This window comes from Diceros bicornis, chromosome 31, assembly GCF_020826845.1.
Source record: "Diceros bicornis minor isolate mBicDic1 chromosome 31, mDicBic1.mat.cur, whole genome shotgun sequence".
In the NCBI taxonomy this organism is placed as follows: domain Eukaryota; kingdom Metazoa; phylum Chordata; class Mammalia; order Perissodactyla; family Rhinocerotidae; genus Diceros; species Diceros bicornis.
The window spans coordinates 37,906,049-37,933,165 of NC_080770.1; positions in this window are offsets into that span (position 1 = coordinate 37,906,049).

Consider the following 27,117-nt stretch of genomic DNA (forward strand, 5'->3'; position numbering starts at 1 on the left):
TTCTGGGCATCTTTGAAATACCTAGACAAACTTGTTCCTACATAGTAACTTGCAACTTTGAATGAGAATGTGCTTGCTTACAGCAACGTGCTATATGTTCTGAATGCCCGAATTGGGAATCTGTGTCAAAACTTTGTTAGGAATTATGTGATCCTTACTAGCTGGAAGTAAGGGAGATGGGGCATGAAGTTATTTCTAGGAGTTGGAGACATCCCAAGTTTAGCTCAGTTCTGGGCATCTTTGAAACACCTATACAAACTTGTTCCTACATAGTAACTTGCAACTTTGAATGAGAATGTGCTTGCTTACAGCAACGTGCTATATGTTCTGAATGCCCGAATTGGGAATCTGTGTCAAAACTTTGTTAGGAATTATGTGATCCTTACTAGCTGGGAGTAAGGGAGATGGGGCATGAAGTTATTTCTAGGAGTTGGAGACATAAAACGTTTAGCTCAGTTCTGGGCATGTTTGAAATACCTATATAAACTTGTTCCTACATAGTAACTGGCAACTTTGAATGAGAATGTGCTTGCTTACAGCAACGTGCTATATGTTCTGAATGCCCGAATTGGGAATCTGTGTCAAAACTTTGTTAGGAATTATGTGATCCTTACTAGCTGGAAGTAAGGGAGATGGGTCATGAAGTTATTTCTAGGAGTTGGAGACATACCCACTTTAGCTCAGTTCTGGGCATCTTTGAAAAACCTATACAAACTTGTTCCTACATAGTAACTTGCAACTTTGAATGAAAATGTGCTTGCTTATAGCAACGTGCTATATGTTCTGAATGCCCGAATTGGGAATCTGTGTCCAAACTTTGTTAGAAATTGTGTGATCCTTACTAGATGGAAGTAAGGGAGATGGGGCATGAAGTTATTTCTAGGAGTTGGAGACATACAACGTTTAGCTCAGTTCAGGGCATCTTTGAAATACCTATACAAACTTGTTCCTACATAGTAACTTGCAACTTTGAATGAGAATGTGCTTGCTTACAGCAACGTGCTATGTGTTCTGAATGCCCGAATTGGGAATCTGTGTCAAAACTTTGTTAGGAATTATGTGATCCTTACTAGCTGAAAGTAAGGGAGATTGGGCATGAAGTTATTTCTAGGAGTTGCAGACATACAACGTTTAGCTCAGTTCTGGGCATCTTTGAAATACCTTTTCAAACTTGTTCCTACATAGTAACTTGAAACTTTGAATGAGAATGTGCTTGCTTACAGCAACGTGGTATATGTTCTGAATGCCCGAATTGGGAATCTGTGTCAAAACTTTGTTAGGAATTATGTTATCCTTACTAGCTGGAAATAAGGGAGATGGGGCATGAAGTTATTTCTAGGAGTTGGAGACATACCAAGTTTAGCTCAGTTCTGGGCATCTTTGAAACACCTATACAAACTTGTTCCTACATAGTAACTTGCAACTTTGAATGAGAATGTGCATGCTTACAGCAACGTGCTATACGTTCTGAATGCCCGAATTGGGAATCTGTGTCAAAACTTTGTTAGGAATTATGTGATCCTTACTAGCTGGGAGTAAGGGAGATGGGGCATGAAGTTATTTCTAGGAGTTGGAGACATACCAAGTTTAGCTCAGTTCTGGGCATCTTTGAAACACCTATACAAACTTGTTCCTACATAGTAACTTGCAACTTTGAATGAGAATGTGCATGCTTACAGCAACGTGCTATATGTTCTGAATGCCCGAATTGGGAATCTGTGTCAAAACTTTGTTAGGAAATATGTGATCCTTACTAGCTGGAAGTAAGGGAGTTGGGGCATGAAGTTATTTCTAGGAGTTGGAGACAAACCAAGTTTAGCTCAGTTCTGGGCATCTTTGAAAGTCCTATACTAACTTGTTCCTACAGAGTAACTTGCAAATTTGAATGAGAATGTGCTTGCTTACAGCAACGTGCTATATGTTCTGAATGCCCGAATTTGGAATCTGTGTCAAAACATTGTTAGGAATAATGTGATCCTTACTAGCTGGAACAAGGGAGTTGGAGCATGAAGTTTTTTCTCGGAGGTGGAGACATACCAAGTTTAGCTCAGTTCTGGGCATCTTTGAAACACCTATACAAACTTGTTCCTACATAGTAACTTGCAACATTGAATGAGAATGTGCTTGCTTACAGCAACGTGCTTTATGTTCTGAATGCCCGAATTGGGAATCTGTGTCAAAACTTTGTTAGGAATTATGTGATCCTTACTAGATGGAAGTAAGGGAGATGGGGCATGAAGTTATTTCTAGGAGTTGGAGACATACAACGTTTAGCTCAGTTCTGGGCATCTTTGAAAAACCTATACAAACTTGTTCCTACATAGTAACTTGCAACTTTGAATGAAAATGTGCTTGCTTACAGCAACGTGCTATATGTTCTGAATGCCCGAATTGGGAATCTGTGTCAAAACTTTGTTAGAAATTGTGTGATCCTTACTAGATGGAAGTAAGGGAGATGGGGTATGAAGTTATTTCTAGGAGTTGGAGACATACAAGGTTTAGCTCAGTTCAGGGCATCTTTGAAATACCTATACAAACTTGTTCCTACATAGTAACTTGCAACTTTGAATGAGAATGTGCTGCTTACAGCAACGTGCTATATGTTCTGAATGCCCGAATTGGGAATCTGTGTCAAAACTTTGTTAGGAATTATGTGATCCTTACTAGCTGAAAGTAAGGGAGATTGGGCATGAAGTTATTTCTCGGAGTTGCAGACATACAACGTTTAGCTCAGTTCTGGGCATCTTTGAAATACCTTTTCAAACTTGTTCCTACATAGTAACTTGAAACTTTGAATGAGAATGTGCTTGCTTACAGCAACGTGGTATATGTTCTGCATGCCCGAATTGGGAATCTGTGTCAAAACTTTGTTAGGAATTATGTGATCCTTACTAGCTGGGAGTAAGGGAGATGGGGCATGAAGTTATTTCTAGGAGTTGGAGACATACCAAGTTTAGCTCAGTTCTGGGCATCTTTGAAACACCTATACAAACTAATTCCTACATAGTAACTTGCAACTTTGAATGAGAATGTGCATGCTTACAGCAACGTGCTATATGTTCTGAATGCCCGAATTGGGAATCTGTGTCAAAACTTTGTTAGGAATTATGTGATCCTTACTAGCTGGGAGTAAGGGAGATGGGGCATGAAGTTATTTCTAGGAGTTGGAGACATACCAAGTTTAGCTCAGTGCTGGGCATCTTTGAAATACCTATACAAACTTGTTCCTACATAGTAACTTGCAACTTTGAATGAGAATGTGCATGCTTACAGCAACGTGCTATATGTTCTGAATGCCCGAATTGGGAATCTGTGTCAAAACTTTGTTAGGAATTATGTGATCCTTACTAGCTGGAAGTAAGGGAGTTGGGGCATGAAGTTATTTCTAGGAGTTGGAGACAAACCAAGTTTAGCTCAGTTCTGGGCATCTTTGAAAGTCCTATACAAACTTGTTCCTACAGAGTAACTTGCAACTTTGAATGAGAATGTGCTTGCTTACAGCAACGTGCTATATGTTCTGAATGCCCGAATTTGGAATCTGTGTCAAAACTTTGTTAGGAATTATGTGATCCTTACTAGCTGGAATAAGGGAGTTGGGGCATGAAGTTTTTTCTCGGAGGTGGAGACATACAACGTTTAGCTCAGTTCTGAGCATCTTTGAAATACCTATACAAACTTGTTCCTACATAGTAACTTGCAACTTTGAATGAGAATGTGCTTGCTTACAGCAACGTGCTATATGTTCTGAATGCCCGAATTGGGAATCTGTGTCAAAACTTTGTTAGGAATTATGAGATCCTCACTAGCTGGAAGCAAGGAAATTGGGGCATGAAGTTATTTCTAGGAGTTGGAGACATACAACGTTTAGCTCAGTTCTGGGCATCTTTGAAAGACCTAGACAAACTTGTTCCTACATGGTAACTTGCAACTTTGAATGAGAATGTGCTTGCTTACAGCAACGTGCTATATGTTCTGAATGCCCGAATTGGGTATCTGTGTCAAAACTTTGTTAGGAATTATGTGATCCTTACTAGCTGGAAGTAAGGGAGATGGGGCATGAAGTTATTTCTAGGAGTTGGAGACATAGCCACTTTAGCTCAGTTCTGGGCATCTTTGAAATACCTATACAGACTTGTACCTACATAGTAACTTGCAACTTTGAAAAAGAATGTGCTTGCTTACAGCAACGTGCTAAATGTTCTGAATGCCCGAATTGGGAATCTGTGTCAAAACTTTGTTAGGAATTATGAGATCCTTACAAGCTGGAAATAAGGAAGTTGGGACATGAAGTTATTTCTAGGAGTTGGAGACATACCCACTTTAGCTCAGTTCTTGGCATCTTTGAAATACCTATACAAACTTGTTCCTACATAGTAACTTGCAACTTTGAATGAGAATGTGCTTGCTTACAGCAACGTGCTATATGTTCTGAATGCCCGAATTGGGACTCTGTGTCAAAACTTTGTTAGGAATTATGTGATCCTTACTAGCTGAAAGTAAGTGAGATGGGGCATGAAGTTATTTCTAGGAATTGGAGACATACCCACTTAAACTCAGATCTTGGCATCTATGAAATACCTATACAAACTTATTCCTACATAGTAACTTGCAACATTGAATGAGAATGTGCTTGCTTAAAGCAACGTGCTATATGTTCTGAATGGACGAATTGGGAATCTGTGTCAAAACTTTGTTAGAAATTATGTGATCCTTACTAGATGGAAGAAAGGGAGACTGGGCATGAAGTTATTTCTAGGAGTAGGAGACATACCAAGTTTAGCTCAGTTCTGGGCATCTTTGAAATACCTATACAAACTTGTTCCTACATAGTAACTTGCAACTTTGAATGAGAATGTGCTTGCTTACAGCAACGTGCTATATGTTCCGAATGCCCGAATTGGGACTCTGTGTCAAAACTTTGGTAGGAATTATGTGATCCTTACTATCTGGAAGTAAGTGAGATGGGGCATGAAGTTATATTTAGGAGTTGGATACATACCCACTTTACCTGAGTTCTGGGCATCTTTGAAATACCTATACAAACTGGTTCCAACATTGTAACTTGCTACTTGGAATGAGAAAGTGCTTGCTTAAAGCAACGTGCTGTATGTTCTGAATGCCCGAATTGGGAATCTGTGTCAAAACTTTGTTAGGAATTACGTGATCCTTACTAGCTGGAAGTAAGGGAAATGGGGCATGAAGTTATTTCTAGGAGTTGGAGACATACCAAGTTTAGCTCAGTTTTGGGCATCTTTGAAATACCTATACAAACTAGTTCCTACATAGTAACTTGCAACTTTGAATGAGAATGTGCTTACTTACAGCAACGTGCTATATGTTCTGAATGCCCGAATTGGGAATCTGTGTCAAAACTTTGTTAGGAATTATGTGATCCTTACTAGCTGGAAGTAAGGCAGATGGGGCATGAAGTTATTTCCACGAATTGGAGACATACCCACTTAACCTCAGTTCTTGACATCTTAGAAATACCTATACAAACTTGTTCCTACATAGTAACTTGCTACTTGGAATGAGAATGTGCTTGCTTACAGCAACGTGCTATATGTTCTGAATGCCCGAATTGGGAATCTGTGTCAAAACTTTGTTAGAAGTTATGTGATCCTTACAAGATGGAAGTAAGGGAGATGAGGCATGATGTTATTTCTAGGATTTGGAGACATACAACGTTTAGCTCAGTTCTGGGCATCTTTGAAATACCTATGAAAACTTGTTCCTACATAGTAACTTGCAACTTTGAATGAGAATGTGCTTGCTTACAGCAACGTGCTAAATGTTCTGAATGCCCGAATTGGGAATATGTGTCAAAACTTTGTTAGGAATTATGTGATCCTTACTAGCTGGAAGTAAGGGAGATGGAGCATGAAGTTATTTCTAGGAGTTTGAGACATACCCACTTTACCTCAGTTCTGGGCATGTTTGAAATACCTATACAAACTTGTTCCTACATAGTAACTTGCAACTTTGAATGAGAATGTGCTGCTTAAAGCAACGTGCTATATGTTCTGAATGCCCGAATTTGGAATCTGTGTCAAATCTTTGTTAGAAATTATGTGATCCTTACTAGATGGAAGTAAGGCAGATGGGGCATGAAGTTATTTCTAGGAGTTGGAGACATACCAAGTTTAGCTCAGTTTTGGGCATCTTTGAAATACCTATACAAACTTGTTCCTACATAGTAACTTGCAACTTTGAATGAGAATGTGCTTGCTTACAGCAACGTGCTATATGTTCTGAAAGCCCGAATTGGGAATCTGTGTCAAAACTTTGTTAGTAATTATGTGATCCTTACTAGATGGAAGTAAGGGAGATGGAGCATGAAGTTATTTCTAGGAGTTGGAGACATAGCCACTTTAGCTCAGTTCTGGGCATCTTTGAAATACCTATACAAACTTGTTCCTACATAGTAACTTGCATTTTTGAATGAGAATGTGCTTGCTTACAGCAACGTGCTACATGTTCTGAATGCCCGAATTGGGAATCTGTGTCAAAACTTTGTTAGGAATTATGTGATCCTTACTAGCTGGAAGTAAGGGAGATGGGGCATGAAGTTATTTCTAGGAGTTGGAGACATACCAAGTTTAGCTCTTTTCTGGGCATCTTTGAAATACCTATACAAACTTGTTCCTACATAGTAACTTGCATCTATGAATGAGAATGTGCTTGCTTACAGCAACGTGCTATATGTTCTGAATGACCGAATTTTGACTCTGTGTCAAAACTTTGTTAGGAATTATGTGATCCTTACTAGCTGGACGCAAGGGAGTTGGGACACGAAGTGATTCCTAGGAGTTGGAGACATAGCCACTTTAGCTCAGTTCCTGGCATCTTTGAAATACCTATACAAACTTGTTCCTACATAGTAACTTGCAACTTTGAATGAGAATGTTCTTGCTTACAGCAACATGCTATATGTTCCGAATGCCCGAATTGGGACTCTGTGTCAAAACTTTGGTAGGAATTATGTGATCCTTACTAGCTGTAAGTAAGTGACATGGGGCATGAAGTTATTTTTAGGAGTTGGAGACATACCCACTTTACCTCAGTTCTGGGCATCTTTGAAATACCTATACAAACTTGTTCCTACATTGTAACTTGCTACTTGGAATGAGAAAGTGCTTGCTTAAAGCAACGTGCTATATGTTCTGAATGCCCGAATTCGGAATCTGTGTCAAAACTTTGTTAGGAATTATGTGATCCTTACTAGCTGGAAGTAAGGGAAATGGGGCATGAAGTTATTTCCAGGAGTTGGAGACATACCAAGTTTAGCTCAGTTCTGGGCATCTTTGAAATACCTATACAAACTAGTTCCTACATAGTAACTTGCATCTTGGAATGAGAATGTGCTTACTTACAGCAATGTGCTATATGTTCTGAATGCCTGAATTGGGATTCTGTGTCAAAACTTTGTTAGGAATTATGTGATCCTTACTAGCTGGAAGTAAGGGAGATGGGGCATGATGTTATTTCTAGGAGATGGAGACATACCAAGTTTAGCTCAGTTCTGGGCATCTTTGAAATACATATACAAACTTGGTCCTACATAGTAACTTGCAACTTTGAATGAGAATGAGCTTACTTACAGCAACGTGCTATATGTTCTGAATGCCCGAATTGGGAATCTGTGTCAAAACTTTGTTAGGAATTATGTGATCCTTACTAGCTGGAAGTAAGGCACATGGGGCATGAAGTTATTTCCACGAATTGGAGACATACCCACTTAACCTCAGTTCTTGGCATCTTAGAAATACCTATACAAACTTGTTCCTACATAGTAACTTGCTACTTGGAATGAGAATGTGCTTGCTTACAGCAACGTGCTATATGTTCTGAATGCCCGAATTGGGAATCTGTGTCAAAACTTTGTTAGAAGTTATGTGATCCTTACTAGATGGAAGTAAGGGAGATGGGGCATGAAGTTATTTCTAGGATTTGGAGACATACAACGTTTAGCTTAGTTCTGGGCATCTTTGAAATACCTATGAAAACTTGTTCCTACATAGTAACTTGCAACTTTGAATGAGAATGTGCTTGCTTACAGCAACGTGCTAAATGTTCTGAATGCCCGAATTGGGAATCTGTGTCAAAACTTTGTTAGGAATTATGTGATCGTTACTAGCTGGAAGTAAGGGAGATGGTGCATGAAGTTATTTCTAGGAGTTGGAGACATACCCACTTTACCTCAGTTCTGGGCATGTTTGAAATACCTATACAAACTTGTTCCTACATAGTAACTTGCAACTTTGAATGAGAATATGCTTGCTTACAGCAACGTGCTAAATGTTCTGAATGCCCGAATTGGGAATCTGTGTCAAAACTTTGTTAGGAATTATGTGATCCTTACTAGCTGGAAGTAAGGGAGATGGGGCATGAAGTTATTTCTAGTAGTTGGAGACATCCCAAGTTTAGCTCAGTTCTGGGCATCTTTGAAATACCTATACAAACTTGTTCCTACATAGTAACTTGCCAATTTGAATGAGAATGTGCTTGCTTACAGCAACGTGCTATATGTTCTGAAATCCCGAATTGGGAATCTGTGACAAAACTTTGTGAGGAATTATGTGATCCTTACTAGCTGGAAGTAAGTGAGATGGGGCATGAAGTTATTTCTAGGAGTTGATGACATACCCACTTTACCTCAGTTCTGTTCATCTTTGAAATACCTATACAAAGTTGTTCCTGCAAAGTAACTTGCAACATTGAATGAGGATGTGCTTGCTTAAAGCAACGTGCTATATGTTCTGAATGACCTAATTGGGAATCTGTGTCAATACTTTGTTAGAAATTATGTGATCCTTACTAGATGGAAGTAAGGGAGATGGGGCATGAAGTTATTACTAGGAGTTGGAGACATACCAAGTTTAGCTCAGTTCTGGGCATCTTTGAAATACCTATACAAACTTGTTCCTACATAGTAACTTGCAACTTTGAATGAGAATGTGCTTGCTTACAGCAACGAGCTACATGTTCTGAATGCCTGAATTGGGAATCTGTGTCAAAACTGTGTTAGGAATTATGTGATCCTTACTTTCTGGAAGTAAGAGAGATGGGGCATGAAGTGATTTCTAGTAGTTGGAGACATACCAAGTTTAGCTCTTTTCTGGGCATCTTTGAAATACCTATACAAACTTGTTCCTACATAGTAACTTGCATCTTTGAATGAGAATGTGCTTGCTTACAGCAACGTGCTATATGTTCTGAATTACCAAATTGGGAATCTGTGTCTAAACTTTGTTAGGAATTATGTGATCCTTACTAGCTGGAAGCAAGGAAGTTGGGACATGAAGTTATTCCTAGGAGTTGGAGACATACCCACTTTTGCTCAGTTCTTGGCATCTTTGAAATACCTATACAAACTTGTTCCTACATAGTAACTTGCAACTTTGAATGAGAATGTGCTTGCTTACAGCAACGTGCTCTATGTTCCGAATGCCCGAATTGGGACTCTGTGTCAAAATTTTGGTAGGAATTATGTGATCCTTACTAGCTGGAAGTAAGGGAGATGGGGCATGAAGTTATTTCTAGGAGTTGGAGACATCCCAAGTTTTGCTCAGTTCTGGGCATCTTTGAAATACCTATACAAACTTGTTCCTACATAGTAACTTGCCAATTTGAATGAGAATGTGCTTGCTTACAGCAACGTGCTATATGTTCTGAAATCCCGAATTGGGAATCTGTGACAAAACTTTGTTAGGAATTATGTGATCCTTACTAGCTGGAAGTAAGGGAGATGGGGCATGAAGTTATTTCTAGGAGTTGGAGACATACAACGTTTAGCTCAGTTCTGGGCATCTGTAAAATACCTATACAAAATTGTTCCTACATAGTAACTTGCATCTTTGAATGAGAATGTGCTTGCTTACAGCAACGTGCTATATGTTCTGAATGACGGAATGGGAATCTGTGTCAAAACTTTCTTAGGAATTATGTGATCCTTACTAGCTGGAAGTAAGGGAGTTGGGACATGAAGTTATTTCTAGGAGTTGGAGACATACCAAGTTTAGCTCAGTTCTTGGCATCTTTGAAATACCTATACAAACTTGTTCCTACATAGTAACTTGCAACTTTGAATGAGAATGTGCTTGCTTACAGCAACGTGCTATATGTTCTGAATGCCCGAATAGGGACTCTGTGTCAAAACTTTTTTAGGAATTATGTGATCCTTACTAGCTGGAAGTAAGTGAGATGGGGCATGAAGTTATTTCTAGGAGTTGATGACATACCCACTTTACCTCAGTTCTGTTCATCTTTGAAATACCTATACAAACTTGTTCCTACAAAGTAACTTGCAACATTGAATGAGGATGTGCTTGCTTAAAGCAACGTGCTATATGTTTTGAATGACCTAATTGGGAATCTGTGTCAATACTTTGTTAGAAACTATGTGATCCTTACTAGATGGAAGTAAGGGAGATGGGGCATGTAGTTATTACCTGGAGTTGGAGACATACCAAGTTTAGCTCAGTTCTGGGCATCTTTGAAATACCTATACAAACTTGTTCCTACATAGTAACTTGCAACTTTGAATGAGAATGTGCTTGCTTACAGCAACGAGCTACATGTTCTGAATGCCTGAATTGGGAATCTGTGTCAAAACTTTGTTAGGAATTATGTGATCCTCACTTGCTGGAAGTAAGAGAGATGGGGCATGAAGTGATTTCTAGTAGTTGGAGACATACCAAGTTTAGCTCTTTTCTGGGCATCTTTGAAATACCTATACAAACTTGTTCCTACATAGTAACTTGCAACTTTGAATGAGAATGTGCTTGCTTACAGCAACGTGCTATATGTTCTGAATTACCGAATTGGGAATCTGTGTCTAAACTTTGTTAGGAATTATGTGATCCTTACTAGCTGGAAGCAAGGGAGTTGGGACATGAAGTTATTCCTAGGAGTTGGAGACATACCCACTTTTGCTCAGTTCTTGGCATCTTTGAAATACCTATACAAACTTGTTCCTACATAGTAACTTGCAACTTTGAATGAGAATGTGCTTGCTTACAGCAACGTGCTATATGTTCCGAATGCCCGAATTGGGACTCTGTGTCAAAACTTTGGTAGGAATTATGTGATCCTTACTAGCTGTAAGTAAGGGAGATGGGGCATGAAGTTATTTCTAGGAGTTGGAGACATCCCAAGTTTTGCTCAGTTCTGGGCATCTTTGAAATACCTATACAAACATGTTCCTACAAGGTAACTTGCAAATTTGAATGAGAATGTTCTTGCTTACAGCAACGTGCTATATGTTCTGAAAGCCCGAATTGGGAATCTGTGACAAAACTTTGTTAGGAATTATGTGATTCTTACTAGCTGGAAGTAAGGGAGATGGGGCATGAAGTTATTTCTAGGAGTTGGAGACATACAAAGTTTAGCTCAGTTCTGGGCATCTTTAAAATACCTATACAAACTTGTTCCTACATAGTAACTTGCATCTTTGAATGAGAATGTGCTTGCTTACAGCAACGTGCTCTATGTTCTGAATGACTGAATTGGGAATCTGTGTCAAAACTTTGTTAGGAATTATGTGATCCTTACTAGCTGGAAGTAAGGGAGTTGGGACATGAAGTTATTTCTAGGAGTTGGAGACATACCCACTTTAGCTTAGTTCTTGGCATCTTTGAAATACCTATACAAACTTGTTCCTACATAGTAACTTGCAACTTTGAACGAGAATGTGCTTGCTTACAGCAACGTGCTATATGTTCTGAATGGCCGAATTGGGAATTTGTGTCAAAACTTTGTTAGGAATTATGAGATCCTTACTACCTGGAAGTAAGGGAGTTGGGACATGAAGTTATTTCTGGAGCTGGAGACATACCCACGTTAGCTCAGTTCTTGGCATCTTTGAAATACCTATACAAACTTGTTCCTACATAGTAACTTGCAACTTTGAATGAGAATGTGCTTGCTTACGGCAACGTGCTATATGTTCTGAATGCCCGAATTGGGACTCTGTGTCAAAACTTTGTTAGGCATTATGTGATCCTTACTAGCTGGAAGTAAGGGAGATGGGGCATGAAGTTATTTCTAGGAGTTGGAGACATACCCACTTTACCTCAGTTCTGTTCATTTTTGAAATACCTATACAAAATTGTTCCTACATAGTAACTTGCAACAATGAATGAGACTGTGCTTGCTTAAAGCAACGTGCTATATGTTCTGAATGCCCGAAATGGGAATCTGTGTCAATACTTTGTTAGAAATTATGTGATCCTTACTAGATGGAAGTAAGGGAGATGGGGCATGAAGTTATTTCTAGGAGTTGGAGACATACCAAGTTTAGCTCAGTTCTTGGCATCTTTGAAATACCTATACAAACTTGTTCCTACATAGTAACTTGCAACTTTGAATGAGAATGTGCTTGCTTACAGCAACGTGCTATATGATCTGAATGGCCGAATTGGGAATCTGTGTCAAAATATTGTTAGGAATTATGAGATCCTTACTAGCTGGAAGTAAGGGAGTTGGGACATGAAGTTATTTCTAGGAGTTGGAGACATACCCACTTTAGCTCAGTTCTTGGCATCTTTGAAATACCTATACAAACTTGTTCCTACATAGTAACTTGCAACTTTGAATGAGAATGTGCTTGCTTACAGCAACGTGCTATATGTTCTGAATGCCCGAATTGGGACTCTGTGTCAAAACTTTATTAGGAATTATGTGATCCTTACTAGCTGGAAGTAAGTGAGATGGGGCATGAAGTTATTTCTAGGAGTTGGAGACATACCCACTTTACCTCAGTTCTGTTCATCTTTGAAATACCTATACAAACTTGTTCCTATATAGTAATTTGCAACATTGAATGAGAATGTGCTTGCTTAAAGCAACGTGCTATATGTTCTGAATGCCCGAATTGGGAATCTGTGTCAAAACTTTGTTAGAAATTATGTGATCCTTACTAGATGGAAGTAAGGGAGATGGGGCATGAAGTTATTTCTAGGAGTTGGAGACATACCAAGTTTAGCTCAGTTCTGGGCATCTTTGAAATACCTATACAAACTTGTTCCTACATAGTAACTTGCAACTTTGAATGAGAATGTGCTTGCTTACAGCAACGTGCTATATGATCTGAATGGCCGTATTGGGAATCTGTGTCAAAACTTTGTTAGGAATTATGAGATCCTTACTAGCTGGAAGTAAGGGAGTTGGGACATGAAGTTATTTCTAGGAGTTTGAGACATACCCACTTTAGCTCAGTTCTTGGCATCTTTGAAATACCTACGAAAACTTGTTACTACATAGTAACTTGCAACTTTGAATGAGAATGTGCTTGCTTACAGCAACGTGCTACATGTTCTGAATGCCCGAATTGGGAATCTGTGTCAAAACTTTGTTAGGAATTATGTGATCCTTACTAGCTGGAAGTAAGGGAGATGGAGCATGAAGTTATTTCTAGGAGTTGGAGACATACCCACTTTACCTCAGTTCTGGGCATGTTTGAAATACCTATATAAACTTGTTCCTACATAGTAACTTGCAACTTTGAATGAGAATGTGCTTGCTTACAGCAACGTGCTAAATGTTCTGAATGCCCGAATTGGGAATCTGTGTCAAAACTTTGTTACGAATTATGTGATCCTTACTAGCTGGAAGTATGGGAGATGGGGCATGAAGTTATTTCTAGGAGTTGGAGACATCCCAAGTTTAGCTCAGTTCTGGGCATCTTTAAAATACCTATACAAACTTGTTCCTACATAGTAACTTGCATCTTTGAATGAGAATGTGCTTGCTTACAGCAACGTGCTATATGTTCTGAATGACTGAATTGGGAATCTGTGTCAAAACTTTGTTAGGAATTATGTGATCCTTACTAGCTGGAAGTAAGGGAGTTGGGACATGAAGTTATTTCTAGGAGTTGGAGACATACCCACTTTACCTCAGTTCTGTTCATCTTTGAAATACCTATACAAACTTGTTCCTACATAGTAACTTGCCACATTGAATGAGAATGTGCTTGCTTAAAGCAACGTGCTATATGTTCTGAATGCCCGAATTGGGAATCTGTGTCATAACTTTGTTAGAAATTATGTGATCCTTACTAGATGGAAGAAAGGGAGATGGGGCAAGAAGTTATTTCTAGGAGTTGGAGACATACCAAGTTAAGCTCAGTTCTGGGCATCTTTGAAATACCTATACAAACTTGTTCCTACATAGTAACTTGCAACTTTGAATGAGAATGTGCTTGCTTACAGCAACGTGCTATATGATCTGAATGGCCGAAATGGGAATCTGTGTCAATACTTTTTTAGGAATTATGAGATCCTTACTAGCTGGAAGTAAGGGAGTTGGGACATGAAGTTATTTCTAGGAGTTGGAGACATACCCACTTTAGCTCAGTTCTTTGCATCTTTGAAATACCTTTACAAACTTGTTCCTACATAGTAACTTGCAACTTTGAATGAGAATGTGCTTGGTTACAGCAACGTGCTATATATTCTGAATGCCCGAATTGGGAATCTGTGTTAAAACTTTGTTAGGAATTATGTGATCCTTACTAGCTGGAAGTAAGTGAGATGGAGCATGAAGTTATTTCTAGGAGTTGGAGACATACCCACTTTACCTCAGTTCTGTTCATCTTTTAAATACCTATACAAACTTGTTCCTACATAGTAACTTGCAACATTGAATGAGAATGTGCTTGCTTACAGCAACGTGCTATATGTTCTGAATGACCGAATTGGGAATCTGTGTCAAAACTTTGGTAGGAATTATGTGATCCTTACTAGCTGGAAGTAAGTGAGATGGGGCATGAAGTTATTTTTAGGAGTTGGAGACATACCCACTTTACCTCAGTTCTGGGCATCTTTGAAATACCTATAGAAACTTGTTCCTACATTGTAACTTGCTACTTGGAATGAGAAAGTGCTTGCTTAAAGCAACGTGCTATATGTTCTGAATGCCCGAATTGGGAATCTGTGTCAAAACTTTGTTAGGAATTATGTGATCCTTACTAGCTGGAAGTAAGGGAGATGGGGCATGAAGTTATTTCTAGGAGTTGGAGACATACAACGTTTAGCTCAGTTCTGGGCATCTTTGAAATACCTATACAAACTAGTTCCTACATAGTAACTTGCATCTTGGAATGAGAATGTGCTTACTTACAGCAACGTGCTATATGTTCTGAATGCCCGAATTGGGAATCTGTGTCAAAACTTTGTTAGGAATTATGTGATCCTTACTAGCTGGAAGTAAGTGAGATGGAGCATGAAGTTATTTTTAGGAGTTGGAGACATACCCACTTACCTCAGTTCTGTTCATCTTTGAAATACCTATACAAACTTGTTCCTACATAGTAACTTGCAACATTGAATGAGAATGTGCTTGCTTACAGCAACGTGCTATATGTTCTGAATGCCAGAATTGGGAATCTGTGTCAAAACTTTGTTAGGAATTATGTGATCCTTACTAGCTGGAAGCAAGGGAGTTGGGACATGAAGTTATTCCTAGGAGTTGGAGACATACCCACTTTAGCTCAGTTCTTGGCATCTTTGAAATACCTATACAAACTTGTTCCTACATAGTAACTTGCAACTTTGAATGAGAATGTGCTTGCTTACAGCAACGTGCTATATGTTCCGAATGCCCGAATTGGGACTCTGTGTCAAAACTTTGGTAGGAATTATGTGATCCTTACTAGCTGGAAGTAAGTGAGATGGGGCATGAAGTTATTTTTAGGAGTTGGAGACATACCCACTTTACCTCAGTTCTGGGCATCTTTGAAATACCTATAGAAACTTGTTCCTACATTGTAACTTGCTACTTGGAATGAGAAAGTGCTTGCTTAAAGCAACGTGCTATATGTTCTGAATGCCCGAATTGGGAATCTGTGTCAAAACTTTGTTAGGAATTATGTGATCCTTACTAGCTGGAAGTAAGGGAGATGGGGCATGAAGTTATTTCTAGGAGTTGGAGACATACCAAGTTTAGCTCAGTTCTGGGCATCTTTGAAATACCTATACAAACTAGTTCCTACATAGTAACTTGCATCTTGGAATGAGAATGTGCTTACTTACAGCAACGTGCTATATGTTCTGAATGCCCGAATTGGGAATCTGTGTCAAAACTTTGTTAGGAATTATGTGATCCTTGGTAGATTGAAGTAAGGGAGATGGGTCATAAAGTTATTTCGAGGAGTTGGAGACATACCAAGTTTAGCACAGTTCTGGGCATCTTTGAAATACCTATACAAACTTGGTCCTACATAGTAACTTGCAACTTTGAAAGAGAATGTGCTTACTTACAGCAACATGCTATATGTTCTGAATGCCCGAATTGGGAATCTGTGTCAAAACTTTGTTAGGAATTATGTGATCCTTTCTAGCTGGAAGTAAGGGAGATGGGGCATGAAGTTATTTCTAGGAATTGGAGACATACCCACTTAACCTCAGTTCTTGGCATCTTTGAAATACCTATACAAACTTGTTCCTACATAGTAACTTGCAACTTTGAATGAGAATGTGCTTGCTTACAGCAACGTGCTAAATGTTCTGAATGCCCGAATTGGGAATCTGTGTCAAAACTTTGTTAGGAATTATGTGATCCTTACTAGCTGGAAGTAAGTGAGATGGAGCATGAAGATATTACTAGGAGTTGGAGACATACCAAGTTTAGCTCAGTTCTGGGCATCTTTGAAATACCTATACAAACTTGTTCCTACATAGTAACTTGCAAATTTGAATGAGAATGTGCTTGCTTACAGCAACGTGCTATATGTTCTGAAATCCCGAATTGGGAATCTGTGACAAAACTTTGTTAGGAATTATGTGATCCTTACTAGCTGGAAGTAATGGAGTTGGGGCATGAAGTTATTTCTAGGAGTTGGAGACATACAAAGTTTAGCTCAGTTCTGGGCATCTTTAAAATACCTATACAAACTTGTTCCTACATAGTAACTTGCGTCTTTGAATGAGAATGTGCTTGTATACAGCAACGTGCTATATGTTCTGAATGACCTAATTGGGAATCTGTGTCAAAACTTTGTTAGGAATTATGTGATCCTTACTAGCTGGAAGTAAGGGAGTTGGGACATGAAGTTATTTCGAGGAGTTGGAGACATACCCACTTTAGCTCAGTTCTGGGCATCTTTGAAATACCTATACAAACTTGGTCCTACATAGTAACTTGCAACTTTGAAAGAGAATGTGCTTACTTACAGCAACATGCTATATGTTCTGAATGCCCGAATTGGGAATCTGTGTCAAAACTTTGTTAGGAATTATGTGATCCTTTCTAGCTGGAAGTAAGGGAGATGGGGCATGAAGTTATTTCTAGGAATTGGAGACATACCCACTTAACCTCAGTTCTTGGCATCTTTGAAATACCTATACAAACTTGTTCCTACATAGTAACTTGCAACTTTGAATGAGAATGTGCTTGCTTACAGCAACGTGCTAAATGTTCTGAATGCCCGAATTGGGAATCTGTGTCAAAACTTTGTTAGGAATTATGTGATCCTTACTAGCTGGAAGTAAGTGAGATGGAGCATGAAGATATTACTAGGAGTTGGAGACATACCAAGTTTAGCTCAGTTCTGGGCATCTTTGAAATACCTATACAAACTTGTTCCTACATAGTAACTTGCAAATTTGAATGAGAATGTGCTTGCTTACAGCAACGTGCTATATGTTCTGAAATCCCGAATTGGGAATCTGTGACAAAACTTTGTTAGGAATTATGTGATCCTTACTAGCTGGAAGTAATGGAGTTGGGGCATGAAGTTATTTCTAGGAGTTGGAGACATACAAAGTTTAGCTCAGTTCTGGGCATCTTTAAAATACCTATACAAACTTGTTCCTACATAGTAACTTGCGTCTTTGAATGAGAATGTGCTTGTATACAGCAACGTGCTATATGTTCTGAATGACCTAATTGGGAATCTGTGTCAAAACTTTGTTAGGAATTATGTGATCCTTACTAGCTGGAAGTAAGGGAGTTGGGACATGAAGTTATTTCTAGGAGTTGGAGACATACCCACTTTAGCTCAGTTCTGGGCATCTTTGAAATACCTATACAAACTTGTTCCTACATAGTAACTTGCGTCTTTGAATGAGAATGTGCTTGCTTACAGCAACGTGCTATATGTTCCGAATTCCCGAATTGGGACTCTGTGTCAAAACTTTGGTAGGAATTATGTGATCCTTACTAGCTGGAAGTAAGTGAGATGGGGCATGAAGTTATTTCTAGGAGTTGGAGACATACCCACTTTACCTCAGTTCTGTTCATCTTTGAAATACCTATACAAACTTGTTCCTACATAGTAACTTGCAACATTGAATGAGAATGTGCTTGCTTAAAGCAACGTGCTATATGTTCTGAATGCCCGAATTGGGATTCTGTGTCAAAACTTTGTTAGAAATTATGTGATCCTTACTAGAAGGAAGTAAGGGAGATGGGGCATGAAGTTATTTCTAGGAGTTGGAGACATACCAAGTTTAGCTCAGTTCTGGGCATCTTTGAAATACCTATACAAACTTGTTCCTACATAGTAACTTGCAACTTTGAATGAGAATGTGCTTGCTTACAGCAGTTGCTATATGTTCTGAATGCCCGAATTGGGACTCTGTGTCAAATCTTTGTTAGGAATTATGAGATCCTTACTAGCTGGAAGTAAGGGAGTTGGGACATGAGGTTATTTCTAGGAGTTGGAGACATACCCACTTTAGCTCAGTTCTTGGCATCTTTGAAATACCTATACAAACTTGTTCCTACATAGTAGCTTGCAACTTTGAATGAGAATGTGCTTGCTTACAGCAACGTGCTATATGTTCTGAATGCCCGAATTGGGACTCTGTGTCAAAATTTTGTTCGGAATTATGTGATCCTTTCTAGCTGGAAGTAAGGGAGGTGGGGCATGAAGTTATTTCTAGGAGTTGGAGACATACCCACTTAACCTCAGTTCTGTTCATCTTTGAAATACCTATACAAACTTGTTCCTACATAGTAACTTGCATCTTGAATGAGAATGTGCTTGCTTACAGCAACGTACTATATATTCTGAATGACCGAATTGGGAATCTGTGTCAAAACTTTGTTAGGAATTATGTGATCCTTGGTAGATTGAAGTAAGGGAGATGGGTCATAAAGTTATTTCGAGGAGTTGGAGACATACCAAGTTTAGCACAGTTCTGGGCATCTTTGAAATACCTATACAAACTTGGTCCTACATAGTAACTTGCAACTTTGAAAGAGAATGTGCTTACTTACAGCAACGTGCTATATGTTCTGAATGCCCGAATTGGGAATCTGTGTCAAAACTTTGTTAGGAATTATATGATCCTTTCTAGCTGGAAGTAAGGGAGATGGGGCATGAAGTTATTTCTAGGAATTGGAGACATACCCACTTAACCTCAGTTCTTGGCATCTTTGAAATACCTATACAAACTAGTTCCTACATAGTAACTTGCAACTTTGAATGAGAATGTGCTTGCTTACAGCAACGTGCTAAATGTTCTGAATGCCCGAATTGGGAATCTGTGTCAAAACTTTGTTAGGAATTATGTGATCCTTACTAGCTGGAAGTAAGGGAGATGGGGCATGAAGTTATTTCTAGAAGTTGGAGACATTCCAAGTTTAGCTCAGTTCTGGGCATCTTTGAAATACCTATACAAACTTGTTCCTACATAGTAACTTGCAAATTTGAATGAGAATGTGCTTGCTTACAGCAACGTGCTATATGTTCTGAAATCCCGAATTGGGAATCTGTGACAAAACTTTGTTAGGAATTATGTGATCCTTACTAGCTGGAAGTAATGGAGTTGGGGCATGAAGTTATTTCTAGGAGTTGGAGACATACAAAGTTTAGCTCAGTTCTGGGCATCTTTAAAATACCTATACAAACTTGTTCCTACATAGTAACTTGCGTCTTTGAATGAGAATGTGCTTGCTTACAGCAACGTGCTATATGTTCCGAATGCCCGAATTGGGACTCTGTGTCAAAACTTTGGTAGGAATTATGTGATCCTTACTAGCTGGAAGTAAGTGAGATGGGGCATGAAGTTATTTCTAGGAGTTGGAGACATACCCACTTTACCTCAGTTCTGTTCATCTTTGAAATACCTATACAAACCTGTTCCTACATAGTAACTTGCAACATTGAATGAGAATGTGCTTGCTTAAAGCAACGTGCTATATGTTCTGAATGCCCGAATTGGGATTCTGTGTCAAAACTTTGTTAGAAATTATGTGATCCTTACTAGAAGGAAGTAAGGGAGATGGGGCATGAAGTTATTTCTAGGAGTTGGAGACATACCAAGTTTAGCTCAGTTCTGGGCATCTTTGAAATACCTATACAAACTTGTTCCTACATAGTAACTTGCAACTTTGAATGAGAATGTGCTTGCTTACAGCAGTTGCTATATGTTCTGAATGCCCGAATTGGGACTCTGTGTCAAATCTTTGTTAGGAATTATGAGATCCTTACTAGCTGGAAGTAAGGGAGTTGGGACATGAGGTTATTTCTAGGTGTTGGAGACATACCCACTTTAGCTCAGTTCTTGGCTTCTTTGAAATACCTATACAAACTTGTTCCTACATAGTAGCTTGCAACTTTGAATGAGAATGTGCTTGCTTACAGCAACGTGCTATATGTTCTGAATGCCCGAATTGGGACTCTGTGCCAAAACTTTGTTCGGAATTATGTGATCCTTACTAGCTGGAAGTAAGGGAGGTGGGGCATGAAGTTATTTCTAGGAGTTGGAGACATACCCACTTAACCTCAGTTCTGTTCATCTTTGAAATACCTATACAAACTTGTTCCTACATAGTAACTTGCATCTTGAATGAGAATGTGCTTGCTTACAGCAACGTGCTATATGTTCTGAATGACCGAATTGGGAATCTGTGTCAAAACTTTGTTAGGAATTATGTGATCCTTACTAGCTGGAAGCAAGGGAGTTGGGACATGAAGTTATTTCTAGGAGTTGGAGACATACCCACTTTAGCTCGGTTCTTGGCATCTTTGAAATACCTATACAAACTTGTTCCTACATAGTAACTTGCAACTTTGAATGAGAATGTGCTTGCTTACAGCAACGTGCTATATGTTCCGAATGCCCGAATTGGGACTCTGTGTCAAAACTTTGGTAGGAATTATGTGATCCTTACTAGCTGGAAGTAAGTGAGATGGGGCATGAAGTAATTTTTAGGAGTTGGAGACATACCCACTTTACCTCAGTTCTGGGCATCTTTGAAACACCTATACAAACTTGTTCCTACATAGTAACTTGCATCTTGGAATGAGAATGTGCTTACTTACAGCAACGTGCTATATGTTCTGAATGCCCGAATTGGGAATCTGTGTCAAAACTTTGTTAGGAATTATGTGATCCTTACTAGCTGGAAATAAGGGAGATGGGGCATGAAGTTATTTCTAGGAGTTGGAGACATACCAAGTTTAGCACAGTTCTGGGCATCTTTGAAATACCTATACAAACTTGGTCCTACATAGTAACTTGCAACTTTGAATGAGCATGTGCTTGCTTACAGCAACGTGCTATATGTTCTGAATGACCTAATTGGGAATCTGTGTCAAAACTTTGTTAGGAATTATGTGATCCTTACCAGCTGAAAGTAAGGGAGTTGGGACATGAAGTTATTTCTAGGAGTTGGAGACATACCCACTTTAGCTCAGTTCTGGGCATCTTTGAAATACCTATACAAACTTGTTCCTACATAGTAACTTGCAACTTTGAATGAGAATGTGCTTGCTTACAGCAACGTGCTATATGTTCTGAATGGCCGAATTGGGAATCTGTGTCAAAACTTTGTTAGGAATTATGAGATCCTTACTAGCTGGAAGTAAGGGAGTTGGGACATGAAGTTATTTCTAGGAGTTGGAGACATACGCACTTTAGCTCAGTTCTTGGCTTCTTTGAAATACCTATACAAACTTGTTCCTACGTAGTAACTTGCAACTTTGAATGAGAATGTGCTTGCTTACAGCAACGTGCTATATGTTCTGAATGCCCGAATTGGGACTCTGTGTCAAAACTTTGTTAGGAATTCTGTGATCCTTACTAGCTGGAAGTAAGTGAGATGGGGCATGAAGTTATTTCTAGGAGTTGGAGACATACCCACTTTACCTCAGTTCTGTTCATCTTTGAAATACCTATACAAACTTATTCCTACATAGTAACTTGCAACATTGAATGAGAATATGCTTGCTTACAGCAACGTGCTACATGTTCTGAATGCCCGAATTGGGAATCTGTGTCAAAACTTTGTTAGGAATTATGTGATCCTTACTAGCTGGAAGTAAGGGAGATAGAGCATGAAGTTATTTCTAGGAGTTGGAGACATACCCACTTTACCTTAGTTCTGGGCATGTTTGAAATACCTATACAAACTTGTTCCTACATAGTAACTTGCAACTTTGAATGAGAATGTGCTTGCTTACAGCAACGTGCTAAATGTTCTGAATGCCCGAATTGGGAATCTGTGTCAAAACTTTGTTAGGAATTATGTGATCCTTACTAGCTGGAAGTAAGGGAGATGGGGCATGAAGTTATTTCTAGAAGTTGGAGACATCCCAAGTTTAGCTCAGTTCTGGGCATCTTTGAAATAACTTTACAAACTTGTTCCTACATAGTAACTTGCAAATTTGAATGAGAATGTGCTTGCTTACAGCAACGTGCTATATGTTCTGAAATCCCGAATTGGGACTCTGTGACAAATCTTTGTTAGGAATTATGAGATCCTTTCTAGCTGGAAGTAAGGGAGTTGGGACATGAGGTTATTTCTAGGAGTTGGAGACATACCCACTTTAGCTCAGTTCTTGGCATCTTTGAAATACCTATACAAACTTGTTCCTACATAGTAGCTTGCAACTTTGAATGAGAATGTGCTTGCTTACAGCAACGTGCTATATGTTCTGAATGCCCGAATTGGGACTCTGTGTCAAAACTTTGTTCGGAATTATGTGATCCTTACTAGCTGGAAGTAAGGGAGGTGGGGCATGAAGTTATTTCTAGGAGTTGGAGACATACCCACTTAACCTCAGTTCTGTTCATCTTTGAAATACCTATACAAACTTGTTCCTACATAGTAACTTGCATCTTGAATGAGAATGTGCTTGCTTACAGCAACGTGCTATATGTTCTGAATGACCGAATTGGGAATCTGTGTCAAAACTTTGTTAGGAATTATGTGATCCTTACTAGCTGGAAGCAAGGGAGTTGGGACATGAAGTTATTTCTAGGAGTTGGAGACATACCCACTTTAGCTCGGTTCTTGGCATCTTTGAAATACCTATACAAACTTGTTCCTACATAGTAACTTGCAACTTTGAATGAGAATGTGCTTGCTTACAGCAACGTGCTATATGTTCCGAATGCCCGAATTGGGACTCTGTGTCAAAACTTTGGTAGGAATTATGTGATCCTTACTAGCTGGAAGTAAGTGAGATGGGGCATGAAGTAATTTTTAGGAGTTGGAGACATACCCACTTTACCTCAGTTCTGGGCATCTTTGAAACACCTATACAAACTTGTTCCTACATAGTAACTTGCATCTTGGAATGAGAATGTGCTTACTTACAGCAACGTGCTATATGTTCTGAAGGCCCGAATTGGGAATCTGTGTCAAAACTTTGTTAGGAATTATGTGATCCTTACTAGCTGGAAATAAGGGAGATGGGGCATGAAGTTATTTCTAGGAGTTGGAGACATACCAAGTTTAGCACAGTTCTGGGCATCTTTGAAATACCTATACAAACTTGGTCCTACATAGTAACTTGCAAATTTGAATGAGAATGTGCTTGCTTACAGCAACGTGCTATATGTTCTGAATGACCTAATTGGGAATCTGTGTCAAAACTTTGTTAGGAATTATGTGATCCTTACCAGTTGGAAGTAAGGGAGTTGGGACATGAAGTTATTTCTAGGAGTTGGAGACATACCCACTTTAGCTCAGTTCTGGGCATCTTTGAAATACCTATACAAACTTGTTCCTAGATAGTAACTTGCAACTTTGAATGAGAATGTGCTTGCTTACAGCAACGTGCTATATGTTCTGAATGGCCGAATTGGGAATCTGTGTCAAAACTTTGTTAGGAATTTTGAGATCCTTACTAGCTGGAAGTAAGGGAGTTGGGACATGAAGTTATTTCTAGGAGTTGGAGACATACACACTTTAGCTCAGTTCTTGGCTTCTTTGAAATACCTATACAAACTTGTTCCTACATAGTAACTTGCAACTTTGAATGAGAATGTGCTTGCTTACAGCAACGTGCTATATGTTCTGAATGCCCGAATTGGGACTCTGTGTCAAAACTTTGTTAGGAATTATGTGATCCTTACTAGCTGGAAGTAAGTGAGATGGGGCATGAAGTTATTTCTAGGAGTTGCAGACATACCCACTTTACCTCAGTTCTGTTCATCTTTGAAATACCTATACAAACTTATTCCTACATAGTAACTTGCAACATTGAATGAGAATATGCTTGCTTACAGCAACGTGCTACATGTTCTGAATGCCCGAATTGGGAATCTGTGTCAAAACTTTGTTAGGAATTATGTGATCCTTACTAGCTGGAAGTAAGGGAGATAGAGCATGAAGTTATTTCTAGGAGTTGGAGACATACCCACTTTACCTTAGTTCTGGGCATGTTTGAAATACCTATACAAACATGTTCCTACATAGTAACTTGCAACTTTGAATGAGAATGTGCTTGCTTACAGCAACGTGCTAAATGTTCTGAATGCCCGAATTGGGAATCTGTGTCAAAACTTTGTTAGGAATTATGTGATCCTTACTAGCTGGAAGTAAGGGAGATGGGGCATGAAGTTATTTCTAGAAGTTGGAGACATCCCAAGTTTAGCTCAGTTCTGGGCATCTTTGAAATACCTATACAAACTTGTTCCTACATAGTAACTTGCAAATTTGAATGAGAATGTGCTTGCTTACAGCAACGTGCTATATGTTCTGAAATCCCGAATTGTGAATCTGTGACAAAACTTTGTTAGGAATTATGTGATCCTTACTAGCTGGAAGTAATGGAGTTGGGGCATGAAGTTATTTCTAGGAGTTGGAGACATACAACGTTTAGCTCAGTTCTGGGCATCTTTAAAATACCTATACAAACTTGTTCCTACATAGTAACTTGCGTCTTTGAATGAGAATGTGCTTGCTTACAGCAACGTGCTATATGTTCTGAATGACCTAATTGGGAATCTGTGTCAAAACTTTGTTAGGAATTATGTGATCCTTACTAGCTGGAAGTAAGGGAGTTGGGACATGAAGTTATTTCTAGGAGTTGGAGACATACCCACTTTAGCTCAGTTCTGGGCATCTTTGAAATACCTATACAAACTTGTTCCTACATAGTAACTTGCGTCTTTGAATGAGAATGTGCTTGCTTACAGCAACGTGCTTTATGTTCCGAATGCCCGAATTGGGACTCTGTGTCAAAACTTTAGTAGGAATTATGTGATCCTTACTAGCTGGAAGTAAGTGAGATGGGGCATGAAGTTATTTCTAGGAGTTGGAGACATACCCACTTTACCTCAGTTCTGTTCATCTTTGAAATACCTATACAAACTTGTTCCTACATAGTAACTTGCAACATTGAATGAGAATGTGCTTGCTTAAAGCAACGTGCTATATGTTCTGAATGCCCGAATTGGGATTCTGTGTCAAAACTTTGTTAGAAATTATGTGATCCTTACTAGAAGGAAGTAAGGGAGATGGGGCATGAAGTTATTTCTAGGAGTTGGAGACATACCAAGTTTAGCTCAGTTCTGGGCATCTTTGAAATACCTATACAAACTTGTTCCTACATAGTAACTTGCAACTTTGAATGAGAATGTGCTTGCTTACAGCAGTTGCTATATGTTCTGAATGCCCGAATTGGGAGTCTGTGTCAAATCTTTGTTAGGAATTATGAGATCCTTACTAGCTGGAAGTAAGGGAGTTGGGACATGAGGTTATTTCTAGGAGTTGGAGACATACCCACTTTAGCTCAGTTCTTTTCATCTTTGAAATACCTATACAAACTTTTTCCTACATAGTAGCTTGCAACTTTGAATGAGAATGTGCTTGCTTACAGCAACGTGCTATATGTTCTGAATGCCCGAATTGGGACTCTGTGTCAAAACTTTGTTCGGAATTATGTGATCCTTATTAGCTGGAAGTAAGGGAGGTGGGGCATGAAGTTATTTCTAGGAGTTGGAGACATACCCACTTAACCTCAGTTCTGTTCATCTTTGAAATACCTATACAAACTTGTTCCTACATAGTAACTTGCATCTTGAATGAGAATGTGCTTGCTTACAGCAACGTGCTATATGTTCTGAATGACCGAATTGGGAATCTGTGTCAAAACGTTGTTAGGAATTATGTGATCCTTACTAGCTGGAAGCAAGGGAGTTGGGACATGAAGTTATTTCTAGGAGTTGGAGACATACCCACTTTAGCTCGGTTCTTGGCATCTTTGAAATACCTATACAAACTTGTTCCTACATAGTAACTTGCAACTTTGAATGAGAATGTGCTTGCTTACAGCAACGTGCTATATGTTCCGAATGCCCGAATTGGGACTCTGTGTCAAAACTTTAGTAGGAATTATGTGATCCTTACTAGCTGGAAGTAAGTGAGATGGGGCATGAAGTAATTTTTAGGAGTTGGAGACATACCCACTTTACCTCAGTTCTGGGCATCTTTGAAACACCTATACAAACTTGTTCCTACATAGTAACTTGCATCTTGGAATGAGAATGTGCTTACTTACAGCAACGTGCTATATGTTCTGAATGCCCGAATTGGGAATCTGTGTCAAAACTTTGTTAGGAATTATGTGATCCTTACTAGCTGGAAATAAGGGAGATGGGGCATGAAGTTATTTCTAGGAGTTGGAGACATACCAAGTTTAGCACAGTTCTGGGCATCTTTGAAATACCTATACAAACTTGGTCCTATATAGTAACTTGCAACTTTGAATGAGAATGTGCTTGCTTACAGCAACGTGCTATATGTTCTGAATGCCCGAATTGGGAATCTGTGTCAAAACTTTGTTAGGAATTATGTGATCCTTACCAGCTGGAAGTAAGGGAGTTGGGACATGAAGTTATTTCTAGGAGTTGGAGACATACCCACTTTAGCTCA